The 24,555-nt window shown below is 37.4% G+C and overlaps 1 non-coding gene across 1 annotated transcript; it reads right to left on the bottom strand.

The window, feature by feature from the left end:
* Positions 1-1,816: 1,816 nt before the first annotated feature.
* On the bottom strand, positions 1,817-1,924 carry LOC112731995 (small nucleolar RNA R71). The gene has a single exon (XR_003167738.1). It is a non-coding gene; the product is annotated as a small nucleolar RNA R71 (small nucleolar RNA).
* Positions 1,925-24,555: the final 22,631 nt, after the last annotated feature.

Genomic DNA, 24,555 nt, shown 5'->3' with positions numbered 1-24,555 from the left:
CTTGCTTTTAATTTTTCTTTAAATTTTCGAAGAACACATGCATTGAGTCTCTTTCTTGTTCTTCATGATCTTCAAGTTGTTCTTGACAAGTCTTCTTGTTTGATCTTCATATTTTCTTGTTTCGTGTCTTTTGTTGTTTTTCATATGCATTTTCAATTTGTTAGTGTCTATACATGAAAAATCTTTAAGTTTGGTGTCTTGCATGTTTTTCCTTTCCTATAAATTTTTCAAAAATAAGTTCTTGGTATTCATCTTGACATTCAAAGTGTTCTTGGTGTTCATCTTGAAACTCATAGTGTTCTTGGATGCATCTTTTATTTTAATCCAAAATTTTTATGTTTTGCATCAATTTTATGTTTTTCTCTTTCTTCATTAAAAATTCAAAAATAAAAAAAATATCTTTCCCTTATTTCACTCATAATTTTCGAAAATTTAATTTGATTTAGTCAAAAGTTTTTAAAATTTAGTTGTTTCTTATGAGTTAAGTCAAATTTTTAATTTAAAAATTCTATCTTTTTCAAATCTTTTTCAAAAATCAAATCTTTTTTATTTATCTTTCATATTTTCGAAAATTTCAAATTAATTTTCAAAATCTTTTTCTTATTTTTATTCCATATTTTCGAATTCAATGCTAACATTTAATGTGATTGATTCAAAAATATTAAGTTTGTTACTTGCCTAGTAAGAAAGGTTCAATTTTTAAACTTTAAAATCAAATCTTTTTGTTTCTTGATAGTCAAGTAATCAACTTTAATTTTCAAAATCATACCTTTTTTATTGCTAATTTCAAAATCTTTTTCAAAAATCTTTTCTAACTTCTTTTCTAACTTCTTATCTTTTCAAAAATTGATTTTCAAATCTTTTTCAATTAACCACTTAACTTTTTGTTTGATTCTTATCTTTTTCAAAACTACCTAACTAACTAACTCTCTCTAATTTTCGAAAACTACCTTCCCCTTTTTCTAAAATCTTTTTAATTAACTAATTATTTTTAATTTTAATTTAATTTAATTTAATTTCAATTTTAATTTTAAAATTTTAAATTTAATTTTAAAATATTTTTATTTTATTTTGTTTAATTTTCGAATTATTCTTCTCCCTCACCTCCTTCTATTTATTTATTTAATTACTAACACCCCTCTTCATCTAAGAATTCGAACCTACTCCTCACCCTTGTGTTTGGATTCTCCTTCTTATATTCTTCTCTTCTTATACTTGCATAAGGAATCTCTATACTGTGACATAGAGGATTCCATATTTTCTTTTCTGTTTTCTTCTTTTTCATATGAGCAGGAACAAGGATAAGAACATTCTTGTTGAGGCTGATCCTGAACCTGAAAGGACTCTGAAAAGGAAGCTAAGGGAAGCTAAAGCACAACTCTCTGGAGAAAATCTGACTGAAAATTTCGAAAAAGAAGGAGACATGGCCAAAAATAACAACAATGCAAGGAAGATGCTTGGTGACTTTACTGCACCTAATTCCAATTTACATGGAAGAAGCATTTCAATTCCTGCCATTGGAGCAAACAACTTTGAGCTTAAACCTCAATTAGTTTCTCTGATGCAACAGAACTACAAGTTCCATGGACTCCCATCAGAAGATCCTTTTCAGTTCTTAACTGAATTCTTGCAGATCTGTAACACTGTTAAGACCAATGGGGTTGATCCCGCGGTCTACAGGCTTATGCTTTTCTCGTTTGCTGTAAGAGACAGAGCTAGAGTATGGTTGGACTCTCAACCTAAAGATAGCATGAACTCTTGGGATAAGCTGGTCAAGGCTTTCTTAGCCAAGTTCTTTCCTCCTCAAAAGCTTAGTAAGCTTAGAGTGGATGTCCAAATCTTCAGATAGAAAGAAGGTGAATCCCTCTATGAAGCTTGGGAGAGATACAAGGAACTGACCAAAAAGTGTCCTTCTGACATGCTTTCAGAATGGACCATCCTGGATATATTCTATGATGGTCTGTCTGAGCTATTAAATATGTCACTGGACCACTCTGCAGGTGGATCTATTCACCTAAAGAAAACGCCTGCAGAAGCTCAAGAACTCATTGACATGGTTGTAAATAACTAGTTCATGTACACCTCTGAAAGGAATCCTCTGAAAGGCCTTTACATCCTTGCTGATTTCATAATCCTAGACACTGGGAAGGACGAGGATGAATCCATCATCCTTGGAAGACCCTTCCTAGTCACAGCAAGAGCTGTGATTGATGTGGTCAGAGGAGAATTGATCCTTCAACTGAATGAGGACAATCTTGTGTTTAAAACTCAAGGACCTCCTTCTGTAACCATGGGGAGGAAGCATGAAAAGCTTCTCTCACTGCAGAGTCAACCAAAGCCTCCAAAGTCAAACTCTAAGTTTGGTGTTGGGAGGCCACAACCAAACTCTAAGTTTGGTGTTGAACCCCCACATCCAAACTCTAAGTTTAGTGTTGGGAAGTTCCAATCTTGCTCTGAACTCTGTGAGGCTCCATGAGAGCTCACTGTCAAGCTATTGACATTAAAGAAGCGCTTGTTGGGAGGCAACCCAATAATATTTAATCAATTTTATTTTATTTTCTCTTTATTATTTCGTGTTTTATTAGGTTGATGATCATGTGGAGTCACAAAAACTACTGAAAAATCAAAAACAGAATGAAAAACAGCATTGAAAATAGCACACCTTGGAGGAAGAGCTTACTGGCGTTTAAACGCCAGTAAGGAGCATGATGAGCGGATATTTTATACGCTTTTTGGGGTTAATTTCATATAGTTTTTAGTATGTTCTAGTTAGTTTTCAGTTTATTTTAATTAGTTTTTAGGAAAAATTCATATTTCTGGACTTTACTATGAGTTGTGTGTTTTTCTGTAGTTTCAGGTATTTTCTGGCTGAAATTGAGGGAGCTGAGCAAAAATCTGATTCAGGCTGAAAAAGGACTGCTGATGCTGTTGGGTTCTGACCTCCCTGAACTCAAAATGGAATTTCTGGAGCTACAAAACTTCAAATGGCGCGCTTCCAATTGTGTTGGAAAGTAGACATTCAGAGCTTTCCAAAAATATATAATAGTCTATACTTTGCTCAAGGATAGATGACGTAAACTGGCGTTCAACGCCAGCTCTCTGCCCCAATTCTGGCGTCCAGCGCCAGAAACAAGCTGCAAGTTGGAGTTCAACGCCAGAAAAGGATCCAAAGCTGAAGTTGAATGCCCAAAACAGCCCCAGGCATGTGAAAGCTTTAGTCTCAGCCCCAGCACACACCAAGTGGGCCCCAGAAGTGGATTTCTGCACTATCTGTTATAGTTTACTCATTTTCTGTAAACCTAGGTTACTAGTTTAGTATTTAAACAACTTTTGGGGATTTATTTTGGATCTCATGACATTTTAGATCTGAACTTTGTACTCTTTGATGGCATGAGTCTCTAAACTCCATTGTTGGGGGTGAGGAGCTCTGCTGTGTTTCGATGAATTAATGCAACTATTTCTGTTTTCTATTCAAACACGTTTGTTTCTATCTAAGATGTTTATTCGCACTTCAATATGATGGATGTGATGATCCGTGACACTCATTATCATCCTCAATCTATAAACGCGTGCCTGACAACCACCTCTGTTCTACCTTCGATTGAATGAACATCTCTTGGATTCCTTAATCAGAATCTTCGTGGTATAAGCTAGAATCCATTGGCAGCATTCATGAGAATCTGGAAAGTCTAAACCTTGTCTGTGGTATTCTGAGTAGGATTCAGGGATTGAATGACTGTGACGAGCTTCAAACTCACAAGGGCTGGGCGTAGTGACAGACGCAAAAGGATCAATGGATCCTATTCCAGCATGAGTGGGAATCGACAGATGATTAGCCGTGTGGTGACAGCGCACCTGGACCTTTTTCATTGAGAGGACGGATGGTAGCCATTGACAACGGTGATCCACCAACACACAGCTTGCCATAGGAAGAACCTTGCGTGCGTGAAGAAGAAGACAGGGAGAAAGCAGAGATTCAGAAGACAAAGCATCTCCAAAACTCCAACATATTCTCCATTACTGCAGAACAAGTATTTAATCCATGCTCTTTTATTCTTCGAAATTCATACTAATAATTATAATTGATTTCCTGACTAAGATTTAGAAGATAACCATAGATTGCTTCAAACCAACAATCTCCGTGGGATTCGACCCTTACTCACGTAAGGTATTACTTGGACGACCCAGTGCACTTGCTGGTTAGTTGTGTGGAATTACATATTGTGAAGTAATTTTCGTGCACCAAGTTTTTGGCGCCGTTGCCGGGGATTGTTCGTGTTTGAACAACTGACGGTGAATCTTGTCGCTTAGATTAGGAAATTTTTGTCTTTTGAGTCAGAGTCTTTTATTTTCTTTTCAAAAAAAAAATTTTTCAAAAATAATAATTTCTCTATTAAATTTTGTGCCAAACTGTAAGTTTTGTGTTTTCTTGTTGATTCCCCTTTGGTTTTCAAAAATTTTGGTTTGGTTTTCTAAAAATTTTAAGTTTGGTGTTCCTTGGTGTTTTTCCTCCAAAATTTTCAAAAACAAGGAGCATTAGATCTAAAAATTTTAAATCTTGTGCTATCTTATTGTTTTTCTCTCTCCTCTCTAAATTCAAAAATATCTTTTCTCTCTATTTTAAAGCAAATTCTCGAAATTTACCTTTAAAATTCAGATTTTTATTTCAAAATTTAAAACCTTTTTCAAAAAAATTCATCATATCCTTTTCAAAACTTCCTAACCACTTCCTCTCTCCTCAATTTTTTTGAAAATTTTCAATCATTTTTATTTATTTTATTTTAATTTATTTTATTTTCGAAATAAATAAATAAAAATAAATTTTTTTTATTTTACATCATCTCCCTTTCTCCATCATGGATCTAAGTGGAAATGAACAGTCCAAGAGGACTCTGGGGTGATATGCTAACCCCTCTACTGCTTCATATGGGAGTAGTATCTGCATACCCTCCATTGGAGCCAGTAGCTTTAAGTTGAATCCTCAGCTCATTATCATGGTGCAGCAAAGTTGCCAGTATTCTGGTCTTCCACAGGAAGAACCTACAGAGTTTCTGGCACAATTTTTACAAATTGCTGACACAGTACATGATAAGGAAATAGATCAGGATGTCTACAGACTATTACTGTTTCCATTTGCTGTAAAAGACCAGGCTAAGAGGTGGTTAAATAACCAACCTAAGGCCAGCATAAGGACATGGAAACAGTTGACAGAAAAATTCCTGAATCAATACTTTCCCCCAAAACGGATGATATAGCTAAGGCTGGACATCCATTGCTTTAAACAAGGAGATAATGAATCTCTTTATGATGCCTGGGAGAGATACAGAGAGATGCTACGAAAATGCCCCTCTGAAATGTTTTTAGAGTGGGTTCAGTTAGACATCTTCTATTATGGGCTTGCAGAAGGAGCTCAAATGTCTCTAGATTACTCAGCTGGTGGATCTATCCACATGAGAAAGACAATTGAAGAGGCTCAAGAGCTCATTGATACAGTTGCCAGGAATCAGCATCTGTACCTAAGCAGTGACCCTTCCATGAAAGAAGAGGTTAAAACAGTAACTGCTGAACTCAGCCCTGTAAAACAAGCTGCTGAATTCAATCAGCAATTGGACTTTCTAACAAAGCAGTTAGCCGAATTCAAGGATAAACTACAAGAGACAAGGATGGCTAATATAAATATGGAAGAACAATGGAAGCAAACAAAGCAGCAGCTGTCAAGACAAATAACAGAAGAATGCCAAGCAGTTCAATTAAGAAGTGGGAAAGCATTAAATACCCCACCTCAAGGCAGCAAAGAGCTAAGGAATGAGCAAACCACCCAAAATTCACCTGAGGATAGTAAGAGCCCAGGGAAAAGTAATTCTGGTGCTAAAACGCCAGAAATCTGGTGGAAGGCTGGCGCTGAACGCCCAGACCATGCCCAAGACTGGCGTTCAACGCCAGTAACAAGCAAGAACTGGCGTTCAACGCCAGAAACAAGCAAGGATCTGGCGTTGAAGGCCCAAAATGGGCACAGTTCTGGCGTTCAGATGCTAGGAACAGACAAGAAGTTGGCGTCTAACGTCACTCCAGCTTCTAACTCTGGCACTCAATTGCGAGTAAGGGATCAGACACACACAAGTGCTGATAACAACCCATCTAAAAAGGCTTCTTCAACCACTTCTGTAGGAAATAAACTTACAGCAACTAAGGTTGAGGAATATAAAGCCAAGATACCTTATCCTCAAAAACTCCGCCAAGAGGAGCAGGATAAGCAATTTGCTCGCTTTATAGATTATCTCAAGACTCTTGAAATAAAGATTCCATTTGCAGAGGCACTTGAGCAAATACCTTCTTATGCCAAGTTCATGAAAGAGATCTTGAGTCATAAAAAGGATTGGAGAGAAACTGAAAGAGTTCTCCTCACTGAAGAATGCAGTGCAGTCATTCTGAAAAGCTTTTCTAAAAAGCTTAAAGACCCTGGGAGTTTTCTGATACCATGCACATTAGAAGGTAATTGCACCAAGAAAGCTTTATGTGATCTTGGGGCAAGCATCAACCTAATACCTACATCCACTATCAGAAAGCTTGGCTTAACTGAAGAAGTTAAACCAACCCGGATATGTCTCCAACTTGCTGATGGCTCCATTAAATACCCATCAGGAGTGATTGAAGACATGATTGTCAGAGTTGGGCCATTCGCCTTTCCCACTGACTTTGTAGTGCTGGAAATGGAGGAGCACAAGAGTGCTACTCTCATCTTAGGAAGACCCTTCCTAGCAACTGGACGAACTCTCATTGATGTCCAACAAGGGGAAATAACCCTGAGAGTCAATGATGATGAGTTTAAGTTGAATGCTGTCAAAGCCATGCAGCATCCAGACACATCAAAAAACTGCATGAAATTTGATCTTATTGACTCTTTGGTAGAAGAGATAAACATGGCTGAGAGTCTCGAATCAGAGTTGGAAGACATCTTTAAAGACGTTCAGCCTGATTTGGAGGATTCAGAGGAGATGAAAGAGCCTCTGAAATTTCCTCTGGAAGAGGAAAAACCTCCTAAACCCGAGCTCAAACCATTACCACCATCCCTGAAATATGTATTTCTGGGTGAAGGTGATACTTTTCCAGTGATTATAAGCTCTGCCTTAAATCCACAGGAAGAGGAAGCACTTATTCAAGTGCGAAGGACACACAAGACAGCTCTTGGGTGGTCCATAGGTGACCTTAAGGGCATAAGCCCAGCTAGATGCATGCACAAAATCCTATTGGAGGATAATGCTAAACCAGTGGTTCAACCACAGAGGCGGCTAAATCCAGCCATGAAGGAGGTGGTGCAGAAAGAGGTCACCAAATTACTAGAGGCTGGGATTATTTATCCTATTTCTGATAGCCCCTGGGTGAGCCCTGTCCAAGTCGTCCCAAAAAAGGGAGGCATGACAGTGATTCATAATGAAAAAAATGAACTGGTTCCTACAAGAACAGTTACAGGGTGGCGCATGTGTATTGACTACAGAAGGCTCAATACAGCCACCAGAAAGGATCATTTTCCTTTACCATTCATAGACCAGATGCTAGAAAGACTCGCAGGTCATGATTATTACTGCTTTTTGGATGGCTGCTCAGGCTATAATCAGATTATAGTAGATCCCTAGGATCAAGAGAAAACAGCATTCACATGTCCATCTGGAGTGTTTGCTTATAGAAGGATGCCATTTGGGCTGTGTAATGCGCCTGCAACCTTCCAGAGATGCATGCTCTCTATTTTCTCTGATATGGTGGAAAAAGTTCTGGAAGTCTTCATGGATGACTTCTCAGTATATGGAGACTCATTCAGCTCCTGTCTTGATCACCTGAAACTTGTTCTGAAGATATGCCAAGAGACCAACCTAGTTTTGAACTGGGAAAAATGTCACTTCATGGTGACTGAAGGGATTATCCTTGGGCATAAAATCTCAAACAAGGGAATAGAGGTGGATCAAGCAAAAATAGAGGTAATTGAAAAATTACCACCACCTGCCAATGTTAAGGCAATCAGAATCTTTCTGGGGCATGCAGGATTCTATAGGAGGTTTATAAAGGATTTTTCAAAAATCGCAACACCTCTAAGCAATCTGCTAGCTACTGACACGCCATTTGTGTTTGACACAGAGTGTCTGCAGGCGTTTGAAACGCTGAAAGCTAAGCTGGTCACAGCGCCAGTTATTTCTGCACCAGACTGGACATTACCATTTGAGCTAATGTGTGATACCAGTGATCACGCCATTGGTGCAATATTGGGACAGAGGCATGACAAGCTTCTGCATGTCATTTATTATGCTAGTCGCGTTTTAAATGATGCCCAGAAAAATTACACAACCACAGAAAAAGAATTACTTGCAGTGGTTTATGCCATTGACAAGTTCAGTTCATACTTAGTGGGATCAAAAGTGATTGTGTATACTGACCATGCTGCTCTTAAATATCTACTCACAAAATAGGATTCAAAACCCAGGCTCATCAGATGGGTGTTGCTTCTACAAGAGTTTGATATAGAAATAAGAGACAGAAAAGGGACAGAGAACCAAGTGACTGATCACCTGTCCCGGATAGAGCCAGTAGAAGGGACGTCCCTCCCCTCTCTTGAGATCTCTGAGACTTTTCTGGATGAGCATTTATTTGCCATTCAGGAAACACCATGGTTTGCCGATATTGCAAACTATAAAGCTGCAAGGTTCATACCCAAAGAGTACAACAGGCAACAAAAGAAAAAATTAATCACGGATGCAAAGTACTACTTGTGGGATGAACCCTATCTCTTTAAGAGATGTGCAGACGGAATAATCCGTAGGTGTGTTCCTAGAGAAAAAGCGCAGAGGATCCTATGGCATTGCCATGGATCTCAATATGGAGGCCATTTCAGAGGTGAGCGAACAGCCACCAAAGTCCTCCAATGTGGCTTCTATTGGCCCACACTCTATAGAGATTCCCGAGAGTTTGTACGTAACTGTGACAGTTGCCAAAGAGCTGGTAATCTGCCTCATGGTTACGCCATGCCTCAACAAGGAATCTTGGAGATTGAGTTGTTTGACGTATGGGGAATAGACTTCATGGGACCTTTCCCACCATCATTCTCAAACACTTATATTCTGGTGGCAGTTGACTATGTATCAAAATGGGTTGAGGCCATTGCCACACCCACCAATGATACTAAAACAGTGCTGAAGTTCCTCTAGAAACATATCTTTAGCAGGTTTGGTGTCCCTAGAGTACTAATCAGTGATGGGGGCACTCACTTCTACAACAAACAGCTTTACTCTGCCATGGTCCAGTATGGGATTCGCCACAAGGTGGCGACTCCATATCATCCACAGACTAATGGACAAGCTGAAGTCTCTAACAGAGAGCTAAAAAGAATCCTAGAACGGACTGTAAGTACCCGTAGAAAGGATTGGGCAAGAAGCTTGGATGATGCTCTGTGGGCATACAGAACAGCATTCAAGACTCCTATAGGGACCTCTCCATACCAACTTGTGTATGGTAAGGCATGTCACCTGCCCGTGGAACTGGAACATAAAGCCTACTGGGCAACCAGATTCTTAAACTTTGATGTCAAATTAGCTGGAGAAAAAAAATTGCTCCAGCTAAATGAGCTAGAGGAATTCAGATTCACTGCTTTCGAAAATGCCAAGCTCTATAAAGAAAAATCAAAAAAATGGCATGACAGGAAGCTGTCATCTAGAATCTTTGAACCAGGACAAAAGGTTCCGTTGTTTAACTCTAGGCTCAGGCTATTCTCCGGAAAACTGAAGTCCCGGTGGAGGGGACCATATGTGATTACAAGTGTATCACCATATGGTTATGTGGAGCTTCAAGATATTGATTCTGATAAGAAGTTCATTGTTAATGGACAGAGAATCAAGCACTATCTTGAAGGCAATGTTGAGCAAGAGTGCTCAAGGCTGAAGCTAGATTAAAAGCTCAGCAAAGTCCAGCTAAAGACAATAAAGAAGCGCTTGCCGGGAGGCAACCCAGCCATAGGGCATCACTTTCTCTAAGCATTTTACCCTATTCTTGATTTTATTTGTTTATATAAAGTTCACTGATCCTAAGGTAAAGAGTCAATTGTATAAGTTCACAGGGTTACAGAAGGATTCTGCACACAAAACAGAGAAAAAGAGCTCACTAGCAAGAAAACGCCAGTAAAAGTCTGTTTTGGGCGTTCAATGCCCAACAGAAGCATTCACTGGGCGTTGAACGCCAGTGAGGATAGCCATCTGGGCGTTAAACGCCAGAAAGAAGCTCTTTCTGGGCGTTTAACGCCAGATTTACAGCATTCTGGGCGTTCAGAAAAATGCCCAGTAACAAAGGACTTCCTGGCATTCAACGCCAGAAAAAAGCAGCAGCTGGGCGTTGAACGCCCAGGAGAGGCAGCATTTGGGCGTTGAACACCCAAAACATGCAGCGTTTGGCCGTTCAAACGCCAGGATGGTGGGGAGGAGGTAAATTCATTTTTTCTTCATATTTTTCATTTTAATTTTGATTTTCATGCTTCAATTCATGATTTCTCACATAAACATGTTAAAAACCCTGATTTCTAAAATTCCTAATTTCAAAAAACCCTATTTTAAAAATATCAAATGTATCTTAATCCATAAGCACCAACCCTTTTTATCCAATTCAACTCTTTTTCAAAATTTTCAAAACAAATCCATCTCTTTTCATTCAAAAATCTTTTCAACTAATTAATATCTTTTTCAAATCTCCACATTATCTTTTTCAAAATTTAGATTTATCTTTTTCAAAAATCTTTTATATCTTTTCAATTTTAAACTATATCATCTCTTATCATATCTTCTATCCTATCTTTTCCAAATCAATCTTTTTTATCATATCTCTTCTAAATTTTCGAACCCACCCCCCTCCCTTTAAATATGGGTTCGGCCTCCCTCCCCTTCCATCAACAATTGCACCTAGCTCTCCTTCTATCCCTCTCCTTTCTTTTCTTTTGCTTGAGGACAAGCAAACCTCTAAGTTTGGTGTGTTTATCCGTGATCACTAAGATCATGGCTCCTAAGGGAAAACAACCCACTTCAAGAGGCAAGAAAGAGAGTAATCCAAAATCACTTTGGAATCAAGGGAAGTTCTTATCTAAAGAACATTTAGACCATTACTACAAAATAATGGGTCTAAGATCAGTGATCCCGGAAGTTAGATTCGATCTGAAAGAAGACGAATATCCGGAGATCCAGGAGCAAATTCGAATCAGGAACTGGGAGGTCCTAGCTAATCCTGAAACGAAAGTGGGAAGGAATATGGTCCAGGAGTTCTATGCTAATATGTGGCAGACAGACAAGCAAAAATTATCTGGAACTGCTTTCTATGAATATCGGACCGTGGTCAGAGGAAAGATTGTTCATACCAACCCTGACAAGATCAGGGAGATCTTAAAGCTACCTCAGCTGAAAGATGATCCAGACTCTTTCAACAGGAGAATGATGAGAGCAGACAAGGGCCTGGATAAGATTCTAGAGGATATATGTATCCCTGGAGCCAGGTGGACCACCAGCACGAAGGGTGTCCCAAATCAACTCAAAAGAGAAGATCTCAAACCAGTCGCCAGAGGATGGCTGGACTTCATTGGGCATTCTCTGCTGCCCACTAGCAACCGTTCTGAAGTCACTGTTAGAAGAGCAGTGATGATCCATTGCATCATGATGGAAAAAGAAGTGGAAGTTCATCAACTGATTTCAACTGAATTCTACAAAATTGCTAACAAAAATTATAAAGAGGCCAGGTTGGCTTACCCAAGCTTGATTTCTCTGCTCTGTAAGGACGCTGGAGTAAGGATGGGAATAACTGAGTATATCTCAGTCGAGAAACCAATCACCAAAGCATCAATGGAAAAACAACAAGCACAGGATGATCCCATCAAGAAGAAAACACAGGAATTTCTCCCAGAAATCCCTCAATCTGAATACTGGGAGTATCTTGAAACATCAGTTACCAAAATGCAAGAAGCTATAGAACAAATAATAAAAGAACAGAAGGAACAAAGTCCAATTCTTTGCTATTTGATTAAAGAACAAGAGGAGCAAAGGCGTGACTTGAGGGAATTGAAGCGCCAGAAGTTATCTCTTGAAGGACCAAGCACCCCACAGATCCGAGGAACATCCACTTCCCAGAACAAAGGTTGTTAAATTCCAATTTCTGCTTTAACTCTATAATAGTTGTCGTTATAGGAGTTTACCTTAGGAGTCATATAGTAGTAATTAGTATCTATTTTGATTTTATCTCCAATTAAGTTATAGTCTATTTTTCTCATCATCAGCAAACATGAATAAAATAGTAGATCTTTTGAATAAGAGGCAATAAAATTTCGAGTTTTTAATAATAAAAATTCTAATTAGTTACATGTGGTGGTAATGCTTTCTGTCTTCTGAATGAATGCTTGAACAGTGCATATGTCTTTTGAATTTGTTGTTTAAGACTGTTAAATATGTTGGCTCTTGAAAGAATGATGAACATGAGACATGTTATTGATAATCTGAAAAATCATAAAAATGATTCTTGAAGCAAGAAAAAGCAGCAAAGAACAAAGCTTGCAGAAAAAAAAATAGAGAAAGAAAAAGAGAAAGCAAGCAGAAAAAGCCAATAGCCCTTAAAACCAAAAGGCAAGGGAAATAAAAAGGATTCCAAGGCTTTGAGCATCAGTGGATAGGAGGGCCTAAGAGAATAAAATCCTGGCCTAAGCGGCTAAACCAAGCTGTCCCTAACCATGTGCTTGTGGCGTGAAGGTGTCAAGTGAAAACTTGAGACTGAGCGGTTAAAGTCAAGGTCCAAAGCAAAAAGAAGAGTGTGCTTAAGAACTCTGGACACCTCTAATTGGGGACTTTAGCAAAGCTGAGTCACAATCTAAAAGGTTCACCCAATTATGTGTCTGTGGCATTTATGTATCCGGTAGTAACACTGGAAAACAAAGTGCTTAGGGCCACGGCCAAGACTCATAAAATAGCTGTGTTCAAGAATCATCATACTGAAATAGGAGAATCAATAACACTATCTGAATTCTAAGTTCCTATAGATGCCAATCACTCTGAGCTTCAATGGATAAAGTGAGATGCCAAAACTGTTCGGAAGCAAAAAGCTACTAGTCTCGCTCATCTAATTAGAATCTGAGCTTCACTCAAAAACTCTGAGATATTATTGGTTCTCAACCTATTAGTCTTCTATTTTATTTGTCTAGTTGCTTGAGGACAAGCAACAGTTTAAGTTTGGTGTTGTGAAGAGCGGATATTTTATACGCTTTTTGGGGTTAATTTCATATAGTTTTTAGTATGTTCTAGTTAGTTTTCAGTTTATTTTCATTAGTTTTTAGGAAAAATTCATATTTCTGTACTTTACTATGAGTTGTGTGTTTTTCTGTAATTTCAGGTATTTTCTGGCTGAAATTGAGGGAGCTGAGCAAAAATCTGATTCAGGCTGAAAAAGGACTACTGATGCTGTTGGATTCTGACCTCCCTGCACTCAAAAACGAATTTCTGGAGCTACAGAACTCCAAATGGTGCACTTCTAATTGTGTTGGGCAGTAGACATCTAGAGCTTTCCAGCAATATATAATAGTTCATACTTTGCTCAAGGATAAATGACTTAAACTGGCGTTCAACACCAGCTCTCTGCCCCAATTCTGGCGTCCAGCGCCAGAAACAAGCTGCAAGTTGGAGTTCAACGCCAGAAAAGGATCCAAAGCTGGCGTTGAATGCCCAAAACAGCCCCAGGCACGTGAAAGCTTTAGTGTCAGCCCCAGCACACACCAAGTGGGCCCCAGAAGTGGATTTCTGCACTATCTGTTATAGTTTACTCATTTTCTGTAAACCTAGGTTACTAGTTTAGTATTTAAACAACTTTTGGGGATTTATTTTGGATCTCATGACATTTTAGATCTGAACTTTGTACTCTTTGACGGCATGAGTCTCTAAACTCCATTGTTGGGGGTGAGGAGCTCTGCTGTGTTTCGATGAATTAATGCAACTATTTCTGTTTTCTATTCAAACACGCTTGTTTCTATCTAAGATGTTTATTCGCACTTCAATATGATGGATGTGATGATCCGTGAAATTCATTATCATCTGCAATCTATGAACGCATGCCTGACAACCACCTCTGTTCTACCTTCGATTGAATGAACATCTCTTGGATTCCTTAATCAGAATCTTCGTGGTATAAGCTAGAATCCATTGGCAGCATTCATGAGAATCCGGAAAGTCTAAACCTTGTTTGTGGTATTCTGAGTAGGATTCAGGGATTGAATGACTGTGACGAGCTTCAAACTCACAAGGTCTGGGCGTAGTGACAGACGCAAAAGGATCAATGGATCCTATTCCAGCATGAGTGGGAACCGATAGATGATTAGCCGTGTGGTGACAGTGCACCTGGACCTTTTTCATTGAGAGGATGGATGGTAGCCATTGACAACGGTGATCCACCAACACACAGCTTACCATAGGAAGAACCTTGCATGCGTGAAGAAGAAGACAGGGAGAAAGCAGAGATTCAGAAGACAAAGCATCTCCAAAACTCCAACATATTCTCCATTACTGCAGAACAAGTATTTAATCCATGCCCTTTTATTCTTCGAAATTCATACTGATAATTATAATTGATTTCCTGACTAAGATTTACAAGATAACCATAGATTGCTTCAAACCAACAATATCCGTGGGATTCGACCCTTACTCACGTAAGGTATTACTTGGACGACCCAGTGCACTTGCTGGTTAGTTGTGCGGAATTACATATTGTGAAGTAATTTTCGTGCACCAGAGCATCTGGCTGGCGTTTAACGCCAGAACAGAGCATGAAACTGGTGTTAAACGCCAGAAATAAGCAGCAGTCTGGCGTTTAAACGCCAGGATTGCACCCAGAGAAAAGCTGGCATTAAACGCCAGAAACAAGCATGGAAGTGGCGTTAAATGCTAGGATTGCACAGCAAGGGCGTTTTACACGCCTAATTGGAGCAGGGATGTTAAGTCCTTGACCCCACTTGATCTGTGGACCCACAGGATCCCCTCAAGATCTGTGGACCCCACAGGATCCCCACATCTTCTTCTCTCATCTTCACACCATTTCATAACATTCTTCTTCAATTAACCTCCACCAATCACCTCCATTACTCCTCCAAAACCATCATACAACCAACCTACACCCACCCACTTAAATTCAAACCATCACTCCTTCCTTTTCACACATCATAACCACCTAAACCCCCTTGGCTGAACCATTCACACACCTCTATCTCCTCCATCTCTTCTTCTTCTCACCTTTTCTTTCTTTTTTTACTCGAGGACGAGCAAACCTTCTAAGTTTGGTGTGGTAAATGCATTGCTTTTTGTTTTTCCATAACCATTTTGGGTACCTAAGGCCAGAGACAGCCTCATTGAAAAGGACAAGCCCATCACTAAGAAAAGGATGGAGCAAACAAGAGATCATGGACCTTAGCAAGAGCATGAGAAAATTCTTCACCATGAAATCCCTGAGATACCTCAAGGGATGCACTTTCCTCCACAGAATTATTGGGAGCAAATCAACACTTCCCTAGGAGAATTAAGTTCCAATATGGGACAACTAAGGGTAGAGCACCAAGAGCATTCCATCATCCTCCATGAAATTAGAGAAGATCAAAGAGCTATGAAGGAGGAGCAACAAAGGCAAGGAAGAGACATAGAGGAGCTCAAGAGCACCATTGGTTCTTCAAGAAGAGGAAGATGCCATCCTCACTAAGGTGGACTCATTCCTTAATCTCTTTGTCTATTTATTTTACTGTTTTTGGATTTTTGATCTTTATGTTTTATTTATGTTTGTGTCTTTACTATATGATCACTAGTGTCTAAGTGTCTATGCCTTAAAGTTATGAATATGAATACTGTTTTAAAAATAAAAGAACAAGAAGTACATGGTTTCGAATTCATCCTTGAAACTAGTTTAATTATTTTGATGTGGTGATAATACTTTTTGTTTTCTGAATGAATTCTTGAACAGTGCATATGTCTTTTGAAATTGTTGTTTATGAATGTTAAATATGTTGGCTCCTGAAGGAATGATGAAAAGGAGACATGTTATTTGATAATCTGAAAAATCATAAAAATGATTCTTGAAGCAAGAAAAAGCAGTGAATACAAAAGCTTACAGAAAAAAAAATTGGCGAAAAAAAATAGAAAGAAAAAAAAGAAAAGCAAGCAGAAAAAGCCAAAAGCTCTTAAAACCAAAAGGCAAGAGCAAAAAGCCAGTAGCCCTTCAAACCAAAAGGCAAGGGTAATAAAAAGGATCCAAGGCTTTGAGCATCAGTGGATAGGAGGGCCTAAAAGGAATAAAATCCTGGCCTAAGCGGCTAAACCAACCTGTCCCTAACCATGTGCTTGTGGCGTGAAGGTGTCAAGTGAAAACTTGAGACTGGGCGGTTGAAGTCAAGGTCCAAAGCAAAAAGAAGAGTGTGCTTAAGAACCCTGGACACCTCAAATTGGGGACTTTAGCAAAGCTGAGTCACAATCTGAAAAGGTTCACCCAGTTATGTGTCTGTGGCATTTATGTATCCGGTGGTAATACTGGAAAATAAAGTGCTTAGGGCCACGGCCAAGACTCATAAAGTAGCTGTGTTCAAGAATCAACATACTGAACTAGGAGAATCAATAACACTATCTGAATTCTAAGTTCCTATAGATGCCAATCATTCTGAACCTCAATGGATAAAGCGAGATGCCAAAACTATTCAAGAGGCAAAAAGCTACAAGTCCCGCTCATTTGATTGGAGCTAAGTTTTATTGATATTTTGGAATTTATAGTATATTCTCTTCTTTTTATCCTATTTGATTTTCAGTTGCTTGGGGACAAGCAACAATTTAAGTTTGGTATTGTGATGAGCAGATAATTTATACGCTTTTTGGCATTGTTTTTACATAGTTTTTAGTATAATTTAGTTAGTTTTTAGTACATTTTTATTAGTTTTTAATTAAAAATCACATTTCTAGACTTTACTATGAGTTTGTGTGTTTTTCTGTAATTTCAGGTAATTTCTGGCTGAAATTGAGTGACTTGAGCAAAAATCAGATTCAGAGGTTGAAGAAGGACTGCAGATGCTGTTGGATTCTGACCTCCCTTCACTCAAAGTGGAATTTCTCGATCTACAGAACTTCAAATGGCGTGCTCTCAATTGCGTTGGACGGTAGATATCCAGAGCTTTCCAGAAATATATAATAGTCCATACTTTGATTAAGCATAGATGTTGCAAACTGGCGTTCAACGCCAGTTCCATGCCGCATTCTGGAGTTAAACGCCAGAAACAGGTTGCAAAGTGGAGTTAAATGCCAGAAACAGGTTACAAACTGGCGTTCAACTCCAAGAGAAGCCTCTACACGTGTAAAGCTCAATGCTCAGCCCAAGCACACACCAAGTAGGCCCCGGAAGTGGATTTCTGCATCAATTACTCATTCTGTAAACCCTAGTAACTAGTTTAGTATAAATAGGACTTTTTACTAGTGTATTTATATCTTTAGTTTCATCTTTAGATCACGTTTGGGGGCTGGCCATTCGGCCATGCCTGAACCTTCATCACTTATGTATTTTCAACGGTAGAGTTTCTACACACCATAGATTAAGGTGTGGAGCTCTGCTGTTCCTCATGGATTAATGCAAAGTACTACTGTTTTTCTATTCAATACAAACTTATTCCGCTTCTAAGAAAATCATTCGTACTTCAATGTGAATGTGATGATCGTGACAATCATCATCATTCCCAACTTATGAACGCGTGCCTGACAACCACTTCCGTTCTACCTTAGATTGAATGGGTATCTCTTGGATATCTAATACAGGGGACCGAGTCCGAGATATTAGAATCTTCGTGGTATAAGTTAGAACCCATGGATGGCCATTCTTGAGATCCTGAAAGTCTAAACCTTGTATGTGGTATTCCGAGTAGGATCTGGGAAGGGAAGGCTGTGACGAGCTTCAAACTCACGAGTGCTGGGCGTAGTGACAGACGCAAAAGGATAGTAAATCCTATTCCAGTATGATCGAGAACCGACAGATGATTAGCCATGCAGTGACAGCGCATTGGACCATTTTCACAGAGAGGATGGGATGTAGCCATTGACAACGGTGATGCCCTACATAAAGCTTGTAATGGAAAGGAGTAGGAATGATTGGATGAAGACAGCAGGAAAGCAGAGGTTCAGGAGGAACGAAAGCATCTCTATACGCTTATCTGAAATTCTCACCAATAAATTACATAAGTATCTCTATCCCAGTTTATATTTTATTTATGTTTTTATTATCAATTCACCATACCCATTTGAATCCTCCTGACTGAGATTTATAAGGAGACCATAGCTTGCTTCAGGCAGACAATCTCCGTGGGATCGACCCTTACTCACGTAAGGTTTATTACTTGGATGACCCAGTGCACTTGCTGGTTAGTTGTGCGAAGTTGTGACAAAGAGTTGAGATTACAATTGTGCGTACCAAGTTTTTGGCGCCATTGATGATCACAATTTTGTGCACCAGCTCCCACTTTTAATTAACCCTTGCTAAATAAAGAAAAGTCAAGTAGACAAATTAATTTGATCCTCAGGTCCTAGTCAACTCCTGTCGAGAGACTAGAGTTATTGGAGTACAAATTAACCAGCAAAGAATTCCAATTCCAATCAACAGCTGAGTTTGATAAGTCAAGTATTATAAATTACTTAACCCAAGCCAAAAGGGAAAAATAAATCTTAATTGAAATGAAATCATTATAAATTGAATAAGAAAATTATTAGTCTGAAGTACCTCAAATTATATTAATTAAGAAAATCATAACATGAATGGTTCATAAGCCAAATCTGACAAGATAAATAACAATTAAAATAATAGAATAAATAAAACTAGAAAGTAATTTAAAAGAACATTGAACCTGTGACTGTAGAAGCAATCCTAAAAATAAGAGAAATCCTAATCCTAAATCCTAAGAGAGAGGAGAGAACCTCTCTCTCTAAAAACTATAGCTAAAACCTAAAATTGTGAATTATGAGTTGTTCTGCGTCTATCCCTTGATTCCTCCATTCTCTGGCTTATATTCTATGTTTCTAGCTTGGATTTGGGCCGAAAAAGGGTCCAGAAATCGCTGGGGGCATTTTCTGTATATTTTTGTACGTGGTGTCTGTCACGCATCCGCGTGAGTCACGCGTTCGCGTCGGTCACGTGTACGCGTCGGTCATGCATTCGTGTCGCTGCATTTTCGCGCTAGGCACGCGTTCACGTCGTCCATGCGTTCGCGTCGCTGCCTTTTCTTCAAAACTCCATTTTTGTGCTTTCCTTCCATTTTTGTATGTTTCCTTTTATCCCTTGGGTCATTCCTGCCCTATGAGATCTGAAAATACTTAACACACGAATCACGGCATCGAATGGTAATAAAAGGGTAATTAAGATTAATATTTTTAAAGCATAGAAAACATGTATTTCACATATATCATAAAATAAGGAAGAAAAAGTAAAACCATGCAATTTACATGAATAAGTGGGTGAAGGATTGAATAAATCACTTAAATTGAGCACAAAATACATCATAAAATATGGGTTTATCAGTGTGCGTACGCACAGGTGTAAAATTTTCCAATTCTGTTCGCTCGCACAAGGCGTGCGAACGCCCTCAACAGAACATGCTTCCCAACGTGTGCGTGCGCACATTTTGTAAAACTTTGTTGGTTGTGTGCACGCACAAGGCTGTGCGCGCTGTGCGTGCGCACAGGTTCAAAAATCCACAGTGTGTGCGTGCGGACAGGGCTGTGCGTTCGCACACAAATCAGAAATCACAAATTCTGTAGAATTCACAAAATTCAGATTTCAGACCCCAACTTTCAACGATCATATCTCCATCCACAAAATTCAGATTTCCACCAAATTTAAACCATTGTAAAGCTTGTGAAATTATCTTTCATTTGGTATAAAAAGCATCAAATTCCAAAAACAATAGCTTAAGATATGATCCGTTGAATTTCATCAAAAGTTCTTTTTTACCAAAGTTCATAAACTTCCAATTTCCAAAACATACACTTCTAAATTCATTCAAAACTAATCAAAACTCAACCATTCAACATCAAGTATTTCCAACCTCTCATTTAATCCTCAACCCACCAATTCTTCTATTTTTAACCAAATCTCAATTCAATAAATTCAAGTCAGAATCAACATTCCATATTTCAATTTCCAAACAAATATTCAATTTCACCGACCACTATATATATATATACATACATGTCCATATCATATGTCAAATCATGCTCACCAACAAGAGCCTCAACCTTACCAACAAGTAAGCATATCAAGCCACATCACTTACAATATTACACACTTTACCAACAATTAGCACCACTCACAATTATTCAACCATTATTCATATATTCAACTCAATCCAAATCATCCAACAACTACGTCAACATTTCAAAATCCTATCCTAGGGCCACTAGCCTACGTTTTCACAACCACATTATATTTTAGATACAGGAAACCGAAACCATACCTTGGCCAATTCCAGTTCAACCCGGAACACTTCCAAATTCAACTTTCAAGGTCCCAAAAATTCACCAACATATTCTTCAAGGCTATTGCTCCACTCCAAAGCTTTCCAAAACCATCAATCAAGCTCCAATGTACACACATACATTGCCTAATATACATGTTATACACCCACACATCCAAATCAATCACTAAATCACAAAATTCCAAGTGTTTGGCTTAGATTTAAGAATCTTACCTTACTCAAAGATCAAAGAGGTAAGATTAAGCCTTCCTCTCAAGCTAATGGGATCCTATAACATCAAAAACTCAAAATCTCAACACCTTTCACCCAAATTTTTAAAATTAAAGGCTGGAAATTCAAAGAAGAAAGCGTGACTTATCTCAAAAACAAAGTTGTGACTTTTGTAGAGCTCGACGCCACGGTCGTGTGGCTGTAAACGGTGCGTCAATCGGGGCTCCAGATCAAAAGTTATGATCAAAAGAAGATTGAAGTGAATGAGGGCAAGGGTTTGAGTTTTCCCTTCCCTTTCCAGCGTGTGTGTGTTGTTTGAGGGGGAGAGAGAGTGCTGAGCTCTCTAAATTAATGAGACTTGGCTAGGCCTTGGGCCCAACATAGGTCCAGTTAGCCCGGTTTGACACGTTCGGTCCAATCTTGGGCCGATTTCTTTAGAATTGCTGTTAAAATTCTCGTTTTAATTTTCTCTAACGTATTAAACTATAAAAATCTCATTTCTTATTCTCTAGAATATGTTTTAATTTATGGGTTAATTAGTCATTAATTAACCGAATTTTACACACTACATAGTCTGAGTGTTTGTCATGCAGTAGGACTTGTCCTAGTGACAAGAGTTTGAGTTTCAAATGCATAATTGTCTATTGATTAATGTTGTTTATCAACTATTGCATCTCCCGTGGTTAGGTTTGGCCAACTTAATACTGATGATTTGCGTATAGGAAAAGAACTAACGGATTGTGATAGACAATATAAAATTAATAGATGATGCGAATCATGGAGTTTGGTCCATTAGAAGTTACGTTTTAAGGGTTGAATTCAATTCGACGTATACTCTCTATTCGTGCTATGTGACTTGGTGTCACCTCTTCTTTCATTATTTTTAGTGGGATTCTTTGCCTGGGATTCTCCTCCTTGAAATGTGATTTCGTTACTTCTTTCAACCATACTTTATCGTTCTTGTATATCTTTACTCTATTGTAATCCTATATGTTCTCTTGAATCTTTTTGAATATCCATCTTTGACGTAGTTTACATTATTCTTCATAAATCCTGGTTTTTTTTGTAAGTAGAGTTCGAACTTATTTTATTGTATCAATTTTCGAGGATGAAAATTTTTATAAGGTGGGTAGAGTGTAACGACCCACATTTTTTTAAAAAATCTAAATATAAATAAATTATAATTTATTTTATTAATTGGAGCCTCTTATTTTTAGAAACTAATTTACTAAGAGTAATTACATTAATTTTATGATTATTAAAATTTAAATTAATTATGATTTATTCTATTAGTTTGAACTATTTCTTAGAAACCATTTTAATAGGCAAATTTAAATTGATTCTTATAATTATTATTATCATTCAAGTTTAGATCAATTAAGACTTTTTATATAATTTTGCTATAATAAGATATGTTACATAATTGATTTTATGATAACTAGATTTTAGATTAATTTGAATTTTTATATAATTTTTGTTATAACGAGATATTTTAAAAAAGATAAAATTATTATTATTTTATTATTATTGTTAATATTATTATTAATATTTTTACCCGCTTTGATTAAAATAAAATTTAGTTAATATTGTTATTAAATTCAAAATCTGCTTATATGAGTAAATATCGGTACTATTCGATGAATTTAGTTTACTAATGCTTCATCGTATATCTTTTATCATTATATTACTAATAATATTTATGTTAGTAACTCATATATATTTAACTCTATATATTATTATTACTTGTATTTTAATATATTCAGTTTTCATAAATATTCGTTTTCGATATCTATAATTTGAACCGTTGGCTCAGCAGTTCCAGAACATGACACCTAGCCTACAATTATCCTTGATCATTATTTAATATATCATTTCCTTGATTCCTTTTCCTTGGCCGAATGTCATTAAGGAAATAAAGATAAAGAAAGCCAAACGTGGCTGGCATGTAAACATAAGTATATATAAAGCATGACGCATAATTACCTTTCATCCAATTAATCATCATCCTCTTTACTTCATCATCGAATTGAAGTTGAGGAATAAAGAAAAGAGAATTGACCGAGAGAGAATGAGAGAACCGAAGCTCCTTTGACCTTTCGACTTCAATTTCTTGAACTAGGTAACTTTAATAAAAAATCTAATACGATAAAAGTGTTCGTATCTTCCTCCTCTACACGATGGTATCATTTTGTTCGGTAGAAGTTGATGACGATATAGCCTTCCTCTCCTTGATTTCAGCCAATTAGAATTCTAGGAGGCACAGACGATTTCTGACGCTTTCTTCTTCGGCACCTCAGTCAAAAAATTTCTCTGGAACTTCGAGTGTTTTGATTTCGTACAGAAGTAGGGTTTCAGTAAAATCTCAATAATTGAATCTATATTGAATAAGTGATTTAATTTGGTGCTGTGATTGATTAGTGATTGAGTTTAATTGAGTTTATATTGAATTTTTGCAATATATTGATGTATTTGTGAAGTTCATGACTTGGCTGTGATAAAACCAGCAGGGACCGAACTATTTTAGAGATTTTTGGGCTGGACTATCATTGAGGATCAAGTAAAAATTGGTGAGGTTTGATGAACGAAAGATTAAATTAAAAGTTACAAAGAATTGATAACCGATAAATTCGAAAATGGATTAAAATACAAGTAATATTTTTGAAAGAAAAAGGTTAAGGGTTTCGGTTTTGGTATAAGAGGGAGATTAGTAATTAAATTTTATTTTTGAAGGGTAACATTGTATTTGTATATAAAAATCAAGGTAAAAATTATAATTATATATGTTTTCGGGTATTTTTGGTGATAAATAAAGTACAGGAGTAAAAATGGGTATTTTGTAACATATCAGGGTTACATTTATAAATATTGAGATAAGTGAAGTTTCAAATATGATTTTATAAAATGTTGCTTAAAAAAGAAATATTTAAAAGTTAAAATTTTAAGACGTAGATAATAAGAGCTTAAAAATAAAAGTTTTATGAAGCTAAATTTTTAAAAAAAAGATATAAATATTATTTAGTTGCCACTTAAATTATCTTATTTATATTATTGTTATTATTTTCTTAAGAATATTAATTAGTAAAGATATTATTAAAATTATTATAAGTTAGAGAAGAGCAAACAGAGTAATCTTAAAAGTTTTAGGGAACACCGACTTAATTAAAGAATCTTTTGATTCTCTTTCCATAAAATACTTAGTGGGTGATGAGAGAACAGTGTAAAGATAGTTTGAATTATTAAGGATAATTAAGTGAAGGACTGAAGGAAGAGAAAAAATAAATCCGCACGTGTCATTATGAGAATTATTGAAAGGTCACGAGAGTGTGACGGAAAGTAAATAGTTATGGTGCCAATGTGAAAATATTAAGCCGTGGGTTTTGTATATGAATGATTGTACGGGGATGCCCGTAAATATGAAATGGCTTCCAAGAGAAAGGGTCACATACTTCAGCTGGAGAATCAGCGCCTGCAAGTACCTGCGGGGTCATGTTCGACATACTTCTGCTGGAGAATCAGTGCCTGCAAAAAGTAGAAACTTGTAGAGGTTATGTCACTGGAATGCCTTATCCGACTTGCGAATTGGATTGAGTTGGGTGCAGGTCAAAACCGACAAATGAGCTCATTACCTTCGATAGGACTAGACAGCATCATCCTTGTTGCGCATTTGCATTTTACTTGATACTGTAAAATTATTTATGATTGTCTTCTTGTGTTTGTGCATTTTGTAATGGTATTTTGAATTGTTGTGACTGGATATTTCTCTGTGACACTTGTGTATTTCGCTGTGGATTAATTGAACTATGATAATCCTGACT

Source organism: Arachis hypogaea, chromosome 12, assembly GCF_003086295.3.
Source record: "Arachis hypogaea cultivar Tifrunner chromosome 12, arahy.Tifrunner.gnm2.J5K5, whole genome shotgun sequence".
Taxonomy (NCBI): domain Eukaryota; kingdom Viridiplantae; phylum Streptophyta; class Magnoliopsida; order Fabales; family Fabaceae; genus Arachis; species Arachis hypogaea.
This window is presented reverse-complemented; position numbering and strand designations above follow the sequence as displayed.